At 38.8% G+C, this 18,481-nt stretch overlaps 1 protein-coding gene across 3 annotated transcripts in view; it reads left to right on the forward strand.

The window, feature by feature from the left end:
* Window positions 1–18,481, forward strand: part of LOC148346939 (zinc finger MIZ domain-containing protein 1-like) — a 192,139-nt gene that overhangs the window by 146,154 nt on the left and 27,504 nt on the right. The window contains exon 1 of one of the 3 annotated variants that reach the window (XM_088323454.1): window positions 8,626–8,773. The exons of the other annotated variants lie outside the window; for them this stretch is intronic. The gene's annotated coding sequence lies outside the window, so the exon portion shown is untranslated. Of the gene's footprint in view, window positions 1–8,625; window positions 8,774–18,481 lie in introns of those variants that run through there. 3 annotated transcript variants of the gene reach the window in all.

An 18,481-nucleotide genomic window follows, 5' to 3' on the forward strand; every position in this document is an offset into this window, starting at 1 on the left:
CGAAAGCAAGTGAGAGAAAGAGAGAAAAGTAAAAAAGGACGAGAGAGCAAAACAAGATAAAAAGACACAGAAAGAGACAAAGAGGAACAAAGAAAGAGAAAAAAGAGACAGAGAGTGAAAGAGAGAGAGACACAGAGAGTGAAAGAAAAAGGGAGGAAAAGAGAGAGAAATATAAGTACAGCGTCTTCGTGAGAGGCACCTGGCTTTGGCAACATCAAGTGGGCACATTTCAACCTGCAGCTCATTTTTCTTTTGCGCTTCTCTGAGCATTGTCTCGCGGCCCTGATTCAATCCCTTAGCCGGCCTGGTCCGGCCCATGGGCCGCCTGTTTGACACCCCTCGTTTAGAGGAACAGCCCGGTCTTGGTAGGTTTGCAGTCGTTTCATGCTCTCTCCATTTTTATATTATTGTTCGCACAGTGCTCTGGGTGATGTTAAATGTTGCGGAATTAGTCATTTAGGTCGATATATTAAGTCATTCAGACGACATCAGGGAACTTTTCGAGTCAGTTGGCTGAGCTGAGGGAACGAGGGGGCTAATAGTTTTGCAACACCTACCTTTTAGTTTTTTTCATTATAAATGTTATAAAGAATGTTGAAATAATTGGGTTTCACCTTCTGATTGCGTATCACATTATGTTGATTCTTTGAAAAATGTTACTGCAATACTTTCCTTGTAACGCCTTAGTCCCAAAACTGGCCACGGGTCCCTCGGCTTCCTCCCGCATTCCAAGTATGTGTCCCCCACATTTAGGGCGGGGGTCCGACATGAAGGTTGTTGAGGCACTTGTGTGGAAACCAAGGGAGATGGGACCCCTGACACCCAGCGGGGCTGTTACCAGGCAACAGGAATCACATGACGGGGCCCAGAAACGTGGCAGCCGCTTAACTAAAAGGCAGTGGGTGGTGGGGGTTGGGCCCTAAACTTTGTGCCCGAGAAAACTTTATGTACGTGAGGGCCCTGTGGTTTAACCAAAATATATTCAAATCGTTAGCTGATCAGTAGATCAGGGGTCGGCAAAATACAACCCGTGGGTCACATGCGCCTCATCAATCTTTTTCATCCGGCACGCAAATGAAAATGGTCAAAATATAATAACAATATATATCATAGACTATAAAGTACTTCTTATAAAAAATGTTTTTGGTGCCAGCTTTGTCCGCTTTGTACCTTTGTGTGTCCACAACAAAAATACAATTACAGAAACAAAAAAACTAACAAAATTACTTCAAAACTAAATATCAAATTCAGTGCTTGAAATAGGGACCTCATGTATTATTTAAATATGACAAAAACGCTCCTACAGTTATACTATGATACAAAAATACTACTACAGAACTATTTAAAAAGAAATACTATAAAAATACCACTTTGTAAAAACTACAAAAATACTACTATGGAAATACTTCAAAACACTTCACAGAAATACTACACAAAGAGCTACTGTACATTTTATCAACTTCAGGTATGCATTAGTGCAATATTGATCTGTCGAATAATATTGTTGAGCAAAATGGCAAAACATTGTATGCAAGGGAATCGAACCCAGGTCGGAGCACTGGGAGTGCCAAACCCTAATCACTAGACAACATGCAAAAAGGCTTTCACTTTTATCTCATTATTACACTATTTTACCCAGTGCCAGAAACAAATATTAGAAAACAGAAAGTCGTCCTGAGAGATATTAATCAACGCAAAAAGCATGACGAGGGAATGATAAATTGGACTTTCTTTATTGAAATCTTTCAGGACGACTTTCTGTTTTCTCCATTTTCTGACAATCGTTTCTGACACTGTAAAATAGTGTGATAATGAGACAAAATCGAATGCCTTTTCATATGTCATTTTTTTTTTTACGAATGGTCTTGTGGTTAACTGTCGACGTTCTCACTACCATGACCCAAACTCGACTCCCATTGCATACAATGTTTTGCGATTTTGGTCTGCAATGTTTTCGTTTTTTTACTCATAACGGATCGATAGGTTTTCAGAAGCATTTTTCCTGAGAGCCAAACCGTAAAATCTGTTTTTTGTTGTTGTTTTACTTTTATAAACTATTAAACTTTTAAAACTAACTAAAGGACTGGCAGCAGCTCCTAATTAAGTATCAAGGCTCAGGAAATTATTACAGTATGAATGAAAAAAAAAATCACGATTAGATATAGCAGGAGTGGCTATGATCACATCTTTGCCCCCACATCGAGGAAACCCCCACTTCCTCGTATTGCTTCTTGTTTTTAGCGATTGAAGTGTGGAGCTGACCCCGTATAGCAAGTAAAGGGGTAGTGAAGTAGTGTAGTCAAAGTGGTGACGGAATGGATAAGTGCAGACAGTTAACCTTTTTATCTTTTCGTTATTGTAGGGGTGGAAAGAGATGATGTTTCGTGCAGGTCTGCCGGAACACGATCACCATGGTGAACAAAATCAGGTGATCCGGTCACCGGACACATCGGGCGCTGAGAGTTTCTTGCAAAGTTCATACATTGTTAATGCATAAGTACAGTGTTCTTGCAAAAAAAAATGTTTTTCAAGCAAAGCGCTCTTTCGTAATGGAAAGCACTGTTTAGAAATTGGAGGTATCATAAACGCAAAAAAAGTTAGATAAAAAGACGTTTTTCACAAAAGTTTTCTTGGAAATTTGTACTTTTAGGAAACTTCTGCTCTGTAGATCCTCTTCATCATTCGCTCCTCATCCATCCTCTTTATGTGTCCAGACCAACTCTCTTATCCACAGAGCAGAAGTAAATGAAAGGAGACCAAGAGGAAGGCCGCGATTGACGTGGATGAATGGTGTTATGAGTGCACTGCAGGAAAGAGGTCTAAATATAGTGGAAGCTTGAGCTCTTGTTGGTGATAGGAATTAGTGGAGATGTGTTGTAAAAGGATAGGGGGATGTTTAGTTGTGTTCTAAGGGATGGGTAGGGCACCTGTATGCTACGGCAGGGGTAAACCAGTGAAGGCTGCCTGGCCCTGCTGTTGAACAGAAGAGTGTGTTGTGTCACTCTGACCCGAGTGACATGGCCGCTTTCCTGTGTCCCGTTTCATTTGGAGAGACAAAAGCATGACCAACTTGGGTGTCGAGGTGCTTAACTTTTTTAGGTGTTCGGGCATTTGGGTTGGCCATGGTCCAAAAAATTTTGTGTGTTTTTTGCTACTGTTGCCCTTTTTTTAATTTTCTTTGTTTTTTTATGTGTTTGTCTTGCTGTCGGTCACCCCTCTCGAAGGATAGATAGATAAATAGAGAGAGAGAGTGAGAGAGAGAGAGAGAGTGAGAGAGAGAGAGAGAGAGAGAGAGAGAGATAGGAAACTTAGCCTTGTTCAACTGTTGTTTAATATATTTTCTCTCTACATACTGTACCATGAGTTTCACCTAAAAGGAGCTGTCATGATTGTCCGCCATCTTGCTGCTACGGGTCAACCAAAAACTTAGTTGTTTAGTCTAGTCGTTTTATTTGTACAGCCCTTAATCACAAGTCGTCTCAAAGGGCTGCACAGACAGTACCTCATGCTTGCGTGTTGGCGTAGTCAGACAAGGCTGAGGAAATAAATGACAAGTATCATGGTGTAATTTGGTCACTTTGATCTCTGTAGTTTGCATACATCGTTTTATATAGCACTCGTTTTTGGTTGTACTACACAATACAGCGACATCTACTGGTCAAATATTTCTCAGTGTCCCTTTAAGCGTGATTGCCTTTTTAATGTTGAATGGAGCTACGCTTGACCGGAGCAGAAAAGGCCTGCGTGTAATTTAGTGACTTGAACAACCGATAGCTTGTATGGATGCACAGTGGGGGGAAGGGACTGAGGAGGACTGGGGCACGATAGCAAGAGGGAGGATGGGTATTAGCACTGACCTCTTTGTGGGCAAGATTAGCCGATTCTCTTAATTTGTGAGTGAGTTCCTGGGTTTGGGATGAGGCTTTTGGGGGCATCGAAGCAAATATTTTGAAGTTGGTCATGTTTATTATAATTCACATCATCTTCACAGTAGGGCTCAGTGACACGCACACGTTTAAAAAGCACTTCGGACACTTAAACAAACCAGAGTCTGACTCGCCTCGGTAGTTGACGTTTGATGAATTTGATGACCTGCATTGTGCATTTTATACAGGTATGTTTCGCTTTAAAAAAGAGCTTGACCGTAATGCCCAACTGTGCCTGAAAAATGTATTTAAATTGAACGTTAGTTGTTGAAATGTCAAAACCGTTTCATTTAAAACAGTTGAGAATCGTTAAGTTCTTTTGTTACAGTCTTTGCATCTGAACCATGAATATACAGTAATCCGTTGCTGTATCGCGATTTACTTATCGCAGTTTCGCTACTTTCTATCATGCATTGTTGTTCTGCATTCTGATTGGCTGAACAGTCTCCCCGCCTCTTTTCTGCTTTTTACTGCCTGTGCGTCAATGACGTTCCAGTCTTGTTGTACACATACATAAAACCACTTGATGAACATACATGTTGTATGCGCAAATCTTTTCAATTTCAAGTTTCTCTAAAAGCACAAAACGCTCTGGACCGACAAAGTAGCTTCCAAGCTCTTTTGCAAAAATGTTTGATAATGGAAAAATATATGGTTTCTGTAAAAGGGCAAACATAACACATTTTTAAGGTTTTCCAATGAATACATATTAAAAAAGAGTATGTACTTTCTTCCTTATGAGGGTTTTAAATTTTTGTTTTTGTTTTTTGTATTTTAAATTAAAGTTGTTAGTTGCAGCCCTACTTTACAAGATGCTCTCACTAATTTGACTGCACCAAAGCTAAAAAGCTTTTTCACCATTTTTGGCGAACGCCACACTGGCAATTGTTTGTGCCTCAACAGGCTCTTGGAATTTCTGCCTTGTGAAGAGTGAAAGGACAAGTGGGGTTTGGGGGATGTCCGACAAGCGGGGGCGGCTTTAGCCACTTCTGTAATCGCTCGACCACAGGCCCATTTGTCTTTGCTACTCTTTTTTTGTCAGCACGTGACAGTGCCGTCCGACAGTTTATTGTCAGACGCGAGCTTTTTGGGGCATGTTAATGAGAAACAGTAATTTGTTACAGTTACTATTTACTATATTTAAAAACAATAATAATTAACCCTCATCCCAACCCCCACTCGACCTCGATTACTGGCACCAATCACTGTATATAATTGCTTGGGGTGAGACAAAAAAAACCGTTTCATGTATATATCGATTTTATTTTTTGCGATTTTTATAATTGACGTTTCTCCCGGAATTGATTTTTGTGACGTCTTATCTCGTACGTAAAAATGTGGGAAAGCAAACGAAAGTGGTAAAACGAGGAAGAAAGCAACAAGAAATAAAGCTGGCGCCCATATATTTGCTAATGGACTGACTGACACAAACTGATGTGCATTTTTTGAGCATCATACTCAGTTTATTGTCCTAGATAGATGTGATTGAAGTTGCTAGTTGTTTAGGAAAGAAATTTTAATAACAATGATCAATTATATCGAATCAAAATACTTCTAGAATTGCAATTATAAGGAATCATGATATGAGTCGAATCGGCCCCTTAGTATCGTGATATAATCAAATCGTGACCAAAGCTCGTCCCACCCCTAATAATCACACAGAAGCCAACCCTCTAAAACGGCTTTAGAATAGCCACATAAAAAGGAATTAGAATATAAAAGGAATTAGAACATGTGTGCAGCAATACAGCAACATCTGTACACCAACCTGTGGAAGCAGTGAACCCTTGTATTTCTTGGCTTTTGCAATCTTTGGAGCTTTAGCCGAGACTCTCCATATCCATTTTATCTCTGGGCTTTTAATCACTCAGATATATCCTTCTTTAGTCCTGGGTAATGTACAAGATGTTTTCTTTTTTTTTTCTCCAAAAATAGTTTATTGCAACAAAAAGACCCCAATTCAGAACCTTTTGACCATGAATTCTGTACGCACGTTTCCCTCACTGTTTTTCCGGCGGTTTGTGTTCCTATATAAGGCACGCTCACCTCCCCACACGCTTCCTACCATTCGCTACTAGTGACACGCAGTTGTAAATTTGGTTTAGATGGGTTAGGGAGAATATCTGCTTGAGGATAAACTCATTCCTTGTAGGGTGGCTTAAGACTGTGCCACCATAACTATTCAGTTGTACTTTGTAGGTTTACATAAACAAAATGTCATCAAATATGCATTAGAGTACTCGTTACCTAGAAAAGTCCTTGCGTTCCTTCGTAATTTATTTGTCCCAACACTGCATATATACGTGCATTTGGAAAGTAATGACCGCTCAGAATATTGTAAGTCCTGTTTTTGCCTTTATGCCTTCAATAAATGTGGGCCTGATAGTTATCATATATCCCTAATTTATAAACATCACCAATAATGTTCAAAAGAAAGAATTATAAAATGGCTTAAAAATAAAAGTACGACGAATCAAAATGGGTTGATTTGGTGCTACTCTTGTTCCTAGTGTCCCCAGCATTCAAATAGCTGGCTTCATCTTTCGTCACTTGCTCTCTTATCATTATTGTTATCATTTTTATCAACATCGGCCATTGATGAAAGAAATTAGCATTAGCTGTTTGCAGACGAGTCCAAAATGAGAACATTAATTGTAAACATCCATGACACTAGCAGTAGCTGATAAGTTCTAGCTGTTAAAGCGAAGGCAGGCACCAAAACGATGATATTTGCTAATGCTACAAGAAGCCGTGTCAAAAGCTAAAATGATTGGTTAAAAATCCGTGACACTAGCTTTACCTCTCAAGATATTTGTCAAAATAAATGAATTATTACCAATTTGTTGGTGTAGCTTTATACCCAAAAAGTGAAATAAAACATGAACATGTTTGTTTTTTCATGATAGCATATCATTGCTACTGCTCTAAAAAGACTTAATGGCTCTATTTTTTGTGTGTCATTTTCTTTATTTTTTTCCTGAATGGAATTTGCAAAACATGCAAGAAATATATTTTTTAAGATGCAATAGGCAAAACTTTATTTTCATTTATCTATTAAATCCAAGACTGATGGTAGATCCCAAAAATAATTATTTTCCTCCCAGCCCTTTTGCCAAATTTTTTCACCCGATGCGGGCCGCGACTCAACCATTTTGCCCACCCCTGGCCTTAAAGTACTCTGACTTCCACAGTAGAGGACAAAATGGCTGAAAATTCCGGATGAATCTGAACACAGGATTCATTTGAATATTGTCTTTGGAGCAGTTCTTGTTTCTTATAGTGGTGACCGTCGGAATGCGCTCGTGACATTTGACGCCCGGGGTGCTTGCTGTACTCATGTTGTTAGCAGTTGTTTGCCCTCACTCGTGTCATCATTTATCCAAGCCTCATAAGATCTAATTGGCCCCTCCTTTTGCTTGGTAGGATGCCACTTCCCCATCCTTCTCGTGTTACCCTTTAATGCAGGGGTGTCAAACTCATTTGAGCTCAGGGGCCACATGGTAGAAAAAGCACTCTGGCAGGGGCCTGACTAGATTAAAGAGAAGGAGAAAGAGAGGCGATGGAGAGAGAGAGAGAAGAAGAGGGGACAATAGAGAAAAAGTGAGAGGGGATGAAGAGAGACAAAGGGAGACAGCGAGAAAAAAAAGCGATCGAGGAAGAGAGATAGAAAGAGAGATAAAGCGCCAGTGAGGAAGAGCGAGACAAAAAAAGAGACTTATAAGGAGAAAGTGAGAAAGAAAGAGACAGACAGAGACAAAGAGACAGAAAAATAAATACATAAAAAGAAAGACAGAGAAGGAGAGTAAGAAAAGAGAAAGAGAGAAAAATGTAGACAGATGAAAAAAATAAATAGAGAGAGTAAAAACATGGAGAGGAAGAAAGAAACAAAGAAGGAAAGAGAGAGGGAGAAAGATTAAAGAGAGAAAAAAGGGCATAACAGTAAAACAACTGAAAAGAGTTGGAAGTAAAAGAACGAGAAATAAAGAGAGAAAGTTACAAAAAGATAAAGAAAGAGTTTGAAGGGAAAGAAAGAAAAATAATTTGAGAGAAAGAAAAAACAATGAAAGACAAAGAACGAGAGAAAGGGAGAGCAAAGAAAAAGAGAGAACAAAAAACAGGAAATACACAGTGAAAGAAAGAGAAAGACAGAGAGTGAGATAGATAGATACAGAATGAAAAGGAGATATAAAAAGAGAGCGAGAGAAGGAGATAGAAAAGAAGAGAAGAAAGAAACAGAGAGTGAAAAGAGAACTAATAAAAACAGAATGACAAAAAGAGAAAGAAAGAAACAAATACACTGACAGTCATTTAGGAGTGGCGCCTGTCCTTTGCGACTTCGAGTAGCCATATTAAAAACTGCAGGTGGTTGTTTGGTTGCGCTTCCCTCAGCATCGTCTCGCAGGCAATCTGTCGGGGGGCCACGTGCTGTATGTTTGCCACACAAGCCTTTAATGACTATTGCGATGGATGAAGAACAGTCGCTACCAATGATTATGTTGAGCTGCTAAATGTTGCATTTGGAAGGTCAGGAGATGTGAGCTGCCGGGTGGGGGATGGGGGACGGGTCGGGGAGGGGGTTACGGGATTTGTCGAGCAAAGCCACAGCACAGACAGTCTATCACACGAAGCACCACCCCCTCTTTGCAAGTTTGAAATGTGAGCCGCCTGCATTTTTTCCTCCTTTCTTTTCTCCCCCTCCCCTCGCCTGCTTTTACCCGCCTGCTTGCTTGCCGCCCGTATGTGTGAGAGTGTGCGCGAGAGCGAGCGAGAGAGGATGTGTGCGCCGGGAGAACGCGCCGTGGATCGCTAGACCTGGAAAAAAAAGGGAAAACCGCATCGACACGGAGGTGAGGAGATAAGCCTTCTCTCGACTCTCTCGCCTTCTCCTTCCTCGTCTCGCAAGTCACCTCCTCTCTTTGGACTACAAACATGGCCGCTCTCCGCCGCTCCTCCTGCTTTGTGTCTTTATTCCCTCCTGGCTTGTCTCGGGAGCGAGTGTTGCAACCACTCCATATGGGAATGGTCTTGCTCTCTTCTTTCTTTTGAATCATTGATGCGCCTTTTTCAAACGGACAGGAGAGGGAAGATATGGGAGGTTTTTCCGGGGAAACTGGGCGGTAGGGAGGAGGTTTTCAGCACTATACGGTGCACCGAATTATAAAGCGCATCACCCAAAACAGCTGTTTTACATAGTTTTCATAAATAAGGCGCACTGGACTTAAAACTACAGTAAGACCTATACCATAATTATTTGGGTATATCCATTGCACCTTTCAACAGGGGTGCTACTTACAAAATGAGCAAGTCAAAAAACATCTCTCCATCGCAAATTATGCAAAACATCTCAGTGTTTCCCATACCAAATAAAAGCCATGGCAGGCCGCCAGGGTTTCATTGCCCCCCACTAGTGTGTTAAACCTATATATTAGGTCATCTCACTCACTTTTGGTTAATTGGTTAATATGAGTGTTTTTGTTCGCTGAGCAGAGGAGGAAAGTGTTGGAGGGGCAAGGGTGCTGCCGCAGCAGTACATTGAGGACAGGAACGGTTCAGGAGAGATTATAGTACGAAAGACAAAAAGGAAATTTAAAAGATTGAGTCAAAGCAGGAAGATGATCTTTATTTGGACTCATTTTAATTATAATAATGGCTCCAAAACATTGCGCATTGTCTCTCACTGACAGAAGAATCTGAATCAGTCCCTCAAAGCTTAACACTTTATGTTCTTAAATGCAAATATTTAGTAGAGACTAAAGAAAGGCGCTTGAATTTGGCTGTGAAAAAGGTGTAAGAACCCCGTATTTAATATTATCTCATCTCATTAGCCGTACCGCTTATCCTCATTAGGGTCGCGGGGGGGCTGGAGCCCATCCCAGCCATCTCCGGGCAGTGGGCAGGGGACACCCTGAACTGGTTGCCAGCCAATCACAGGGCACACAGGGACAGACAACTCATTCGCTCATTCACACCTAGGGACAATTTGGACCGGCCAATTTACCTGAAATTGCTGCATGTTTTTGGAACGTGGGATGAAACCGGAGTGCCCGGAGGAAACCCACGCAAGCACGGGGAGAACATACAAACTCCGCACAGGAAGTCTGGAGCTGGATTTGAACCCACGACAGGTTCCCATGACATGAACTGTGCCGCACAAGCGCTAACCACTGCGTCGCCGTGCTGCCTATTTAATATTAGTTCTATATTATTTAATTAAACCAAAAACAAAGTTAAACGAATGAAGATTAAGGTCAGTTTGGTATTTAAAAAAAGTTTCTTAATTCGTGTAATTGAATGCTGACAACATTTCTCAATGTATGCCTATATAAATCGAATGCAATCCATTTGAAAAACATTATTTAAATTGTTAAATGTGAGTCAATTGATGCCAGTCTTTTACATGTCCATTTTTCGTTTTCTGATAATGTTATAGAGCAGGGGCGTCCATACTTTTAAGAAAGCGGGCTAGATTTGGTAAGCTGATATTGTGTGAGGGCAGACGTTTAGCTTGGCATTCTTTAAACAGTCTTTAAAAAAATACACCTTCCGTGAAAGGTTTGCAGTGCTTGGCACACAGCGCCGTGACCACGTATCTTGCCGATGTATCGTTTTCATTTGATCCACAGGGTTTTGTGAAAAAGCACTGCTGTGGCATTAAAACAGCTTCCACTTGCTTCACCTTATCACAGCGTTTGTTTGCAGTTAGCTTTTTGTAGTCAGCATTGGCAATGTTTCTTTTGATATTATATTCTTTAAAAACAGCGACAGTCTCTTGGCAAATTAGGCAGATCCCGTTTTTTTTTCCCGATTTGGGTGAAAATACTCCGATTTTCACTTGTCCTGGATGGAGCGGCACTCACAATCCACTTTCCGTTTTTACTTATAGTCGCAATATCGTAAATGGTTAGGGCTAAAATTCTAACAGAAAGCCTAGGGAAAGGTGGCCAAAGGCCTAATGCCATCATCTGGTCAAATGGGGATTTTTTTTCGGCTGTACAAATGTATTTTCTACTGCGATCAATATTACTGGCAGGCCACATATTATTAATTTTAGGACCGAGGCCACAGGCTAGTAAAAGGTTGATCACAGACCTCAACTGCCCCCTCTGCCGGACTTTGGACATCTCTGGTATTGACCTTTTCCTACGTCACGTGTGAAGTAACAGTCGAAGATGGAGGCAAAAGAATACTTTGCACTGGTCAAAACACCCAAATATCCAAGCTTTTGAGTCTGCTAGTTGGGTGTTAAAATTTTGTCATGCAGTATATTTGTGTGCCATAATTGAAAAAAACACGTTAGTGATCGTAAGTTGTAGTTTTACAGGATCCCAGCGGAAACTCCTGATCAAAGAAAAATAAGAGAGTTGTGGTTAAATGCATTAGGGCGAAAAGATTGGACCGAGGCCCTCATCAAAAATGCTTACGTTTGCAGCGCACACTTAATTTCAGGTAAGGGAAATTAAACGTTAATGATTGTTTCTATCGAATCTATATTACTTATTATATTTCCGTTATTTTCATAGCTTCAGCTTACTGTTAACATGTAGCCCAAATGCCATCAAGAGATGCTTCTAGAAAAACAATAAATACATGAATAATTAAATGTTATTAATAAATTACTTGGATTTAATGCCTTACAATTTTTTGCAAAGTGTCTGCTGTTATTCTCAACTCACGCAGTGTTTACAAGGCAACCATTGGCATGTAGGGCTACACGCTAACAGTTAGCGGAAACAAAAAAGATAACAAGATATTTTGCCGATATGGCAAGTAATATGGACTCGATAGCAACAATCAAAATTTTTTTTAGCTGTTTTGAAGTGTTTGCTGCAAACCTGAACATTTTTTATTAGTGTCTCCATCCAATCTTTTGTCAGCCGTGCGGGACGGGTATTGGAACTGATATTTGGGAATTTGACCAATAATAGTATTTTATTTTTTTGACGAGCTGATTATTTAAGCTTAGATGCAGTCAAGCCTCTCTCTTCCTCTTTCCTGCGTCTTGAACGCTACCAACACCGTGCTTTTTGATTGGATAAGCACCGGAAAGAATAACTTTACAGCACAGTAAATAGCGACAGCTCTGTTGTCCCCTCAATCCCGAGATGACTGTAATCGTGAATTAAGACAGCTGATAATATTAAGATTTTAAAAAGCGTGTATAGGATTAGGAGACAGCGTAAAAGTGTATTTACTTCTTTAAGGGAAGCACGCTCAGGTGGAGACTGGTATATTAGCTTTTATCATAACATTAGTTCGTCTATCAAGCGTGTGTGTTTGTGATTGAGGGAGAGCATAAAAAGCACGCTTAAGTGGAACCCTGAGTGATTGGCTGTTACGATAACATTAATTTGTCAATCTGGTTCTAAACCGGAAGTGTCCACACTTATTAATTTGGCAGCTGCATTGAAATTTCAGCGCACTTTTTGTTTTAAGTTAATTTAAGTCATGTTGGTTGTATTGACATTTTTATTTATTTTTTTGTAAAAAAAAAAAGGGAGGGGGATATATTCACGTTTTTATGTATGTTCATACGAGTTGCTGCTGAGCCAAATTTTTATTCCTGCTCGGTTAGTTTTTGGTTAAAATAAAAGATTAGTCATAGTAGTTTCAGAGAGCTATTGAAGTTTTATTTGAATTTAAAACAAATATTCTTTGTTTTGTTTTTGCATGATTAAAGATTTATTGTGCCAATTTTCAAGCTTTTAAAGCAAATGAATATCAGCTCCTGATATCGGTTATCGGCCTACTCTTTAGACTAATAATCGGTATCAGCCCTGGAAAACCCATATCAGTCAATTCTTACTTTCTTACGCTAGCTTATATGATAAAAATATTCATTTTAATAATTTTTTACATTGAAGTGTTTGTGTTTCAAAATAGTACTGGAAATTCCAGAGGACAGAGTGCACCTGATGAAAAGCCGCATGCTCAAATTTAAGAACTAAACTCAATTCGGTCTTTGTACCAGCTGCACCATATCTAAGACAGTAGCTTAAACAGACCATAAAAATAAACTCATTCACCTCCATTTCTTACATGTTAAGCCTGGCGCTCACCTGACGCGAGTTTCAGTTGCTTTGTTTTCCGTTTAATTTTCGAGTTTTGTACGTCACGTGTTTTTCAACAAGTGTGCCGTGAGACTTCACTAGTGTGCTGCAGGAAATTGCCTGGTTTTATTATTTTATTATTATTTTGTTTAAAAAATAAATGCCCTTGCTTTTTCCAGTAATCAGCAATTGCAAAATTCCTTAATATTAGTAAGTGGCAGCACATTACTTTTTTTTCTTTTTATATGATGTAGTACAGGAACATATATTTAAGAACTTTTTTATCTAATACAGCTGTTCAAAATTGCTAGACAAAAATAATAAAATAAATGGAACAAAGTAAAAAATCTTAATAATACTCATTTTTTCTTCACTTTGACAAACAAAAACTGAAAAAGTTAGAACTTTGTAAAAATAATGTTCCACTGACAACAATTTTTATGCATCCCTCCCGTTATTTTCTGCACTGCTTATCCGAGGTTAACGGGGATTTTTGCTAATTTTAAGTATTACTTTTCTAATTTTTCTAGAGAAACAAGGTTAAAAAAATAGTGACATTTGTGTTAAAAATTTAAAAAATATAATGAAATAAAAAATTACAGCAAAATGATAAACCAAAGTGAATAAAAAACACTGGTTTTTGTCTCGTGTTTTTAGATCATGTGACAATTAAACTCAGCTTATACCAAGTCAAGCACATATTTACTACTGCGCTAAAAGAAAATTTGAATGTGGATTGGGTCACTGAAAATACGAGCCCTATATTTCGAAACAACAATTCAAAGTTAACCACACTGTGGACAAAAGTGCCAAACTGCAACACAGCCGTGTCTATTTTATATTGTTGTCCTTGGTTATTGTTGCGGTAATGGTATAATTTCTGTAGTAGTGTTTTACTAGCGTTTCTGTGGTTGTATTCTGTATTGTAGTATTGCTGTAATAGTATTTTTGTCGAACTTAGGTTATCCTTCTGTCGCATTTTTTTAGTATTTCTATAGTATTTTTGTAGTATTATAGTAGTTTTTTGTAGTCTTTCCGCTGTAGTTTTTCTGCAGTATTCCTTTCATAGTATTTTTGTAGTATTTCTGTATTAGTATTTGTAGTATGTTGTAAGTTTTTTCCTAATAATAGTTTTGTAGTATTTTTGTATTATTTTGGGAGTATTTCTGTCCTGTTTTTTGTACTATTTCCATCGTAGTAGTTCTGTAGTATTTCCGTAATAGTATTTTTGTAATATATAGTTTGTAGTATTTTTTTATTATTCTGCAGTAATATTTCTGTTGTATTTCATTAATATTTTCATAGTAGTTTTTTTTTTAGTTTTTATAGTATTAATAGTATTTCTTTAAAAATATTTTTGTAGTATTTATACAATATATTTTTTCTTTTCAGAACGAAGGCAAAATAATATATTAGGTCCGTGTTTTTCAGCTCTAAAATTTATATTTATTTATATATATATATATATATATATATATATAACACAGCCATATCCCCCTAGTAGGAGGTGGCTAGAGTCATTTCTGACTCTTTTTGGGAGATCGATTTAGAGGAGGGGATTCCCAGCCCCCTCGCTCAACCCAACTGAGGTGTTGGGAGTCATTAGGGGACCAAACCCCCCAATTCCAACCCCTAATGCTGAACGCCAAGCAGGGAGGCAACGGGTACCAATGTTTAAGTCTTAGGTATGACTCGGCTGAGGCTTGAAGCACAACCTCCCAGTCTCGGGGCGGGCGCCATACCCCCAAGGCCACCGAGCTGGTTTAATTTTTTTTTTTAATTTATATATATATATATATATATATATATATATATATATAATGTAAATTAAAAAGCCTGCTGGGCTGCATGTGCACTTGGTCCGTAGTTTGACTACCCGTGGTAAACATTGCAAAATGAGCGCTTACGTGGTCTCATGCCAACTTGTGCGTTTGACCCACTTGATGAGTGAAAACAGCCTCCGTTATCTGCTACGAGTCGCGCTGACCTACTTCAGGCGCCACTTCCAGCCAGACTTGTAGCACTTTATTGCTTTACACTTTGCCCCGCCTTTGACACTTTTGACGGCCAATCAGAAAAGAAGAATTTGTGCATTTTGGGAATTTATTTCGGCAACAAGTTTTTGTGACAGTAGTGAAAAAAGAATCACATTTTATTTAATGCCCTTATGGGAATTCATTTTTACCGACTGTCCCGGGGGGCACAGTCAGTGCTGTTGCTGTAGAGCGTGCCCTAAATGACTGTTTTACAGCACTTGGTATCAGTAGGCGGTCTCCCATCCAAGTACTAACCAGGCCTGACCCTGCTTAACCTCCCCAGATCGGGCGTTATCAGGGTAGTATGTTCGTAAACAGGTCACTATTAGTTAGCATATATTATGGCCTAAAATTTGTAGAACATGCGGCCCTCGAGAACCATGTTGTCTACCTCTGCTATATGTCATATTCAATCCGCTAACATTACTTATTCCAAAAATTATTATTTATTATTTTCATGTTTTGCTATATTTTAGAAATTCAATTGTTCTACAATTGATCAACTATCAAGGGACATTGTGTATTATTTAGGACCTCCTAGTATTAAAACAACTTCATTCATTTGAAAAGAAAAAACAAAATATCTTTGGGTAAGCAAAATAATATGAACTATCATATAAATATGCTTCTTTTGTAAATACTCATAGGTCAGAAAAATGTGTGTTTATTTATGTACCGTATTTTCCGCACTATAAGGCGCACCGGGTTATAGGGCGCACCCCGAAAAAATCGTTTTTGGTCCTATTTTTGACATACATAAGACGCACTGGATTATAAGGCGCTACAATGGGAACGTCGACAAAACAGTCAGATAGTTCAGTCAAACTTATTACCCCCTTAACATTCCCAAAGCTTGCAAAGACGCAAATACGTGTCGAGAACACGTGCGGATGCGGTGTCCGTACGATGTCACTCAAATGCATCGTTCCATCATTCGGAAGGTTAAAGTCTTGGGATTCAAGAAATGCCACACATTCCTTAGTTTCTATTTTCTTTTTCGCTCGCAACTTTACTGTGCATATGACAATAAACACTTGGAATTGAGTTGAATTTAAAAATAGACACTCCATTCCATCCATTATCTGCACCGCTTATCACAGAAACATCGAGTTCAGTCTGAAACAAGATACAGGGACAATATAAAACCTGGAGTAGCTCACCGAAGTCGTTGTGTTCATAATAATGTGCAGCCAATGTCCTCTTATATCCGTGAGTGCAGTAAATCCAGGAGAATAAAATATTTACGAATACAGAATAGAAAAACATGCTTTCTGTGTGCCGTCAGCCACGTGCTATACGCATTCATCTTTTTCGGCCAATTGCAGGCTTTGTTTCGCCGTTTAAGCCAATGCCAGCCTGTAAATGATAAAAAGGATCCGCCTCTTGACCTCCGAATAACTTTAGCCAATAGTGATCGATTCAACTGATGATTGACACATCTTTTTCGGCCAATTGCAGCCTTTGTTTTGCTGTTCAAGCCAATGCCAGCCTGTAAATGATAAAAAGGATCCACCCCTTGACCTCCGAACAACTTTAGCCAACAGTGATCAATTCAAATGATGATTGACACATTGGTTAGCCAATGAAACGCCGGTAAATAAATCCCAGCATACTCCGCGTACTACTCAGCGTTCGGGGGAAAATCTAGTCAGCGGCTGCAAGTTAGTTGGAAAACTTAATGTTGATCCATAAATAAGGCACACTGTATTATAAGGCGCATGGTCAGCTTTTGAAAAAGATAAAGGCTTTTAGGTGCGCATTATAGTGCGGAAAATACGGTAACATGAGGACCACTCAGAGGGAATTGATATAGATGTCTGCCATCTTGCTGCTACAGGTACCCTAAAACCAAAAACCTTGTAAAAGGCTGGGCCAAAAAAATGAGAAGATAAATTGTGCTTTTTGGTCACATTAGTTTCTTCCTTGTGCTCCTAGCACTTAATTTCGGTTGCACCACACGATACAGCGACATTTAGTGGTCAAATATTACACAGTGTCCCTTTAAGAAAAAAAGCAAACTTGGCTATTTTCTCTCACATTACCGGCAAGCGTACGAGACTATAACGTGTTGATAAAGGAAATATATATTTTTTTGTGCAACCATTTAACATAATCCACAGATCAATAAAATAATATAAAACGTTTTTTACTAGTTTCCACAGATGTTTTTTGTCAGGAAAGCTTCGTCAGTTACTTTGATAAAGAAACAAAACATTTAAGACACATTTTGATGAAAAGTTAATTGATTGGTGGGTCATTCTTAATATACGGTGCCATTTCAGCATGGTAAGCTTCACTCAAAAAATATAAAATATTCAACCTATAAGAAAAAATGTTTCGGTCAGCTCAGGATATCATTCTCTAACATTTTTTTTTTTACCAATTAATTCACACATGATGTACTCCCATTTCTTTCTCTGAGCTTTCTAGGCTTTTTTTTACTGAGCTCTGCCACTTTCTTTTTTTCTTTCCTCCTCTCTGTCCTTTCTCCACCTCTTTCTATCTCTCTTTATTAAGATAAGCTTGTCTTCTCTCAGGGTCAGCATCACAGTGTGCCCTGTAGCGCAGCTGCTTTTCAGGTGCAGAAAATGGTGCCATTTCCTGACAAATACATGCATAAAATTTCGAAACATCTTTTTGGAAGTATACAGCAAATTAATACATGATAGTTTTATAATAAATACCAATGCAAGTGTAAAAAAAACACAAATTAAAATCTCTTGTTGTTTTGTGTGTCCCCTTTTACAATGAATAGCAGTAACAGGGTAGGGCAGTAATAGTGGGCACATGTTAACCATGATAACCAGCTCAGTAGCCTAGATGGTAAGGCGCCCGCTTTGAGACTGGGAGGTTCGGGTTCGCGCCCCGGCCGAGTCATTCCTAAGACTTAAAAAGTGGTCGGCGGCGCCCTCTCTTGGCTGCGGCTGCATCGGGTCAGATGCAATCGACATTTCGTTCTGTGTACATTGTTACACAGAATGACAATACAAGGAAATTATTATTATTATTATTATTATTATTATTATTATGTTATACTTAGGTTAGCCATTACTACTAATGTGATGAAAAAGAAGCTTGTACATGATGATTGTTGTAAAATATTGTTAACATGTTTATTAACCATTTTATCCAAATTAACAAAAACTATAAATAAGCGTAACAGGGTGGACGTGTTATGCGTTTCCTCAGAAGTAAACCAGAGAAAAACATTGAAAAAAGTTAAAGAGTGGTACTTACGCCTAAATCATTAAATGTTTTCCCTCCAAAAATATTGTTGCATCAGAGAGTCTCGTGACTAAAATGGTAGCCAGCAGATGTTTTCAATAGAACTCGATCAGAGTAACAGGGGGGACAATTCACGCTGGGACACAACATATTTTAGAGATTTTAAACATGAAAAATGCACTATTAACTGAAATCTACATTAGGTGAGGAATATTATTTAGACAATATAGAATGATGAAAAAACATG

Source organism: Urocampus carinirostris, chromosome 19, assembly GCF_059441175.1.
Source record: "Urocampus carinirostris isolate Australia breed hairy pipefish chromosome 19, RoL_Ucar_1.0, whole genome shotgun sequence".
Classification (NCBI taxonomy): domain Eukaryota; kingdom Metazoa; phylum Chordata; class Actinopteri; order Syngnathiformes; family Syngnathidae; genus Urocampus; species Urocampus carinirostris.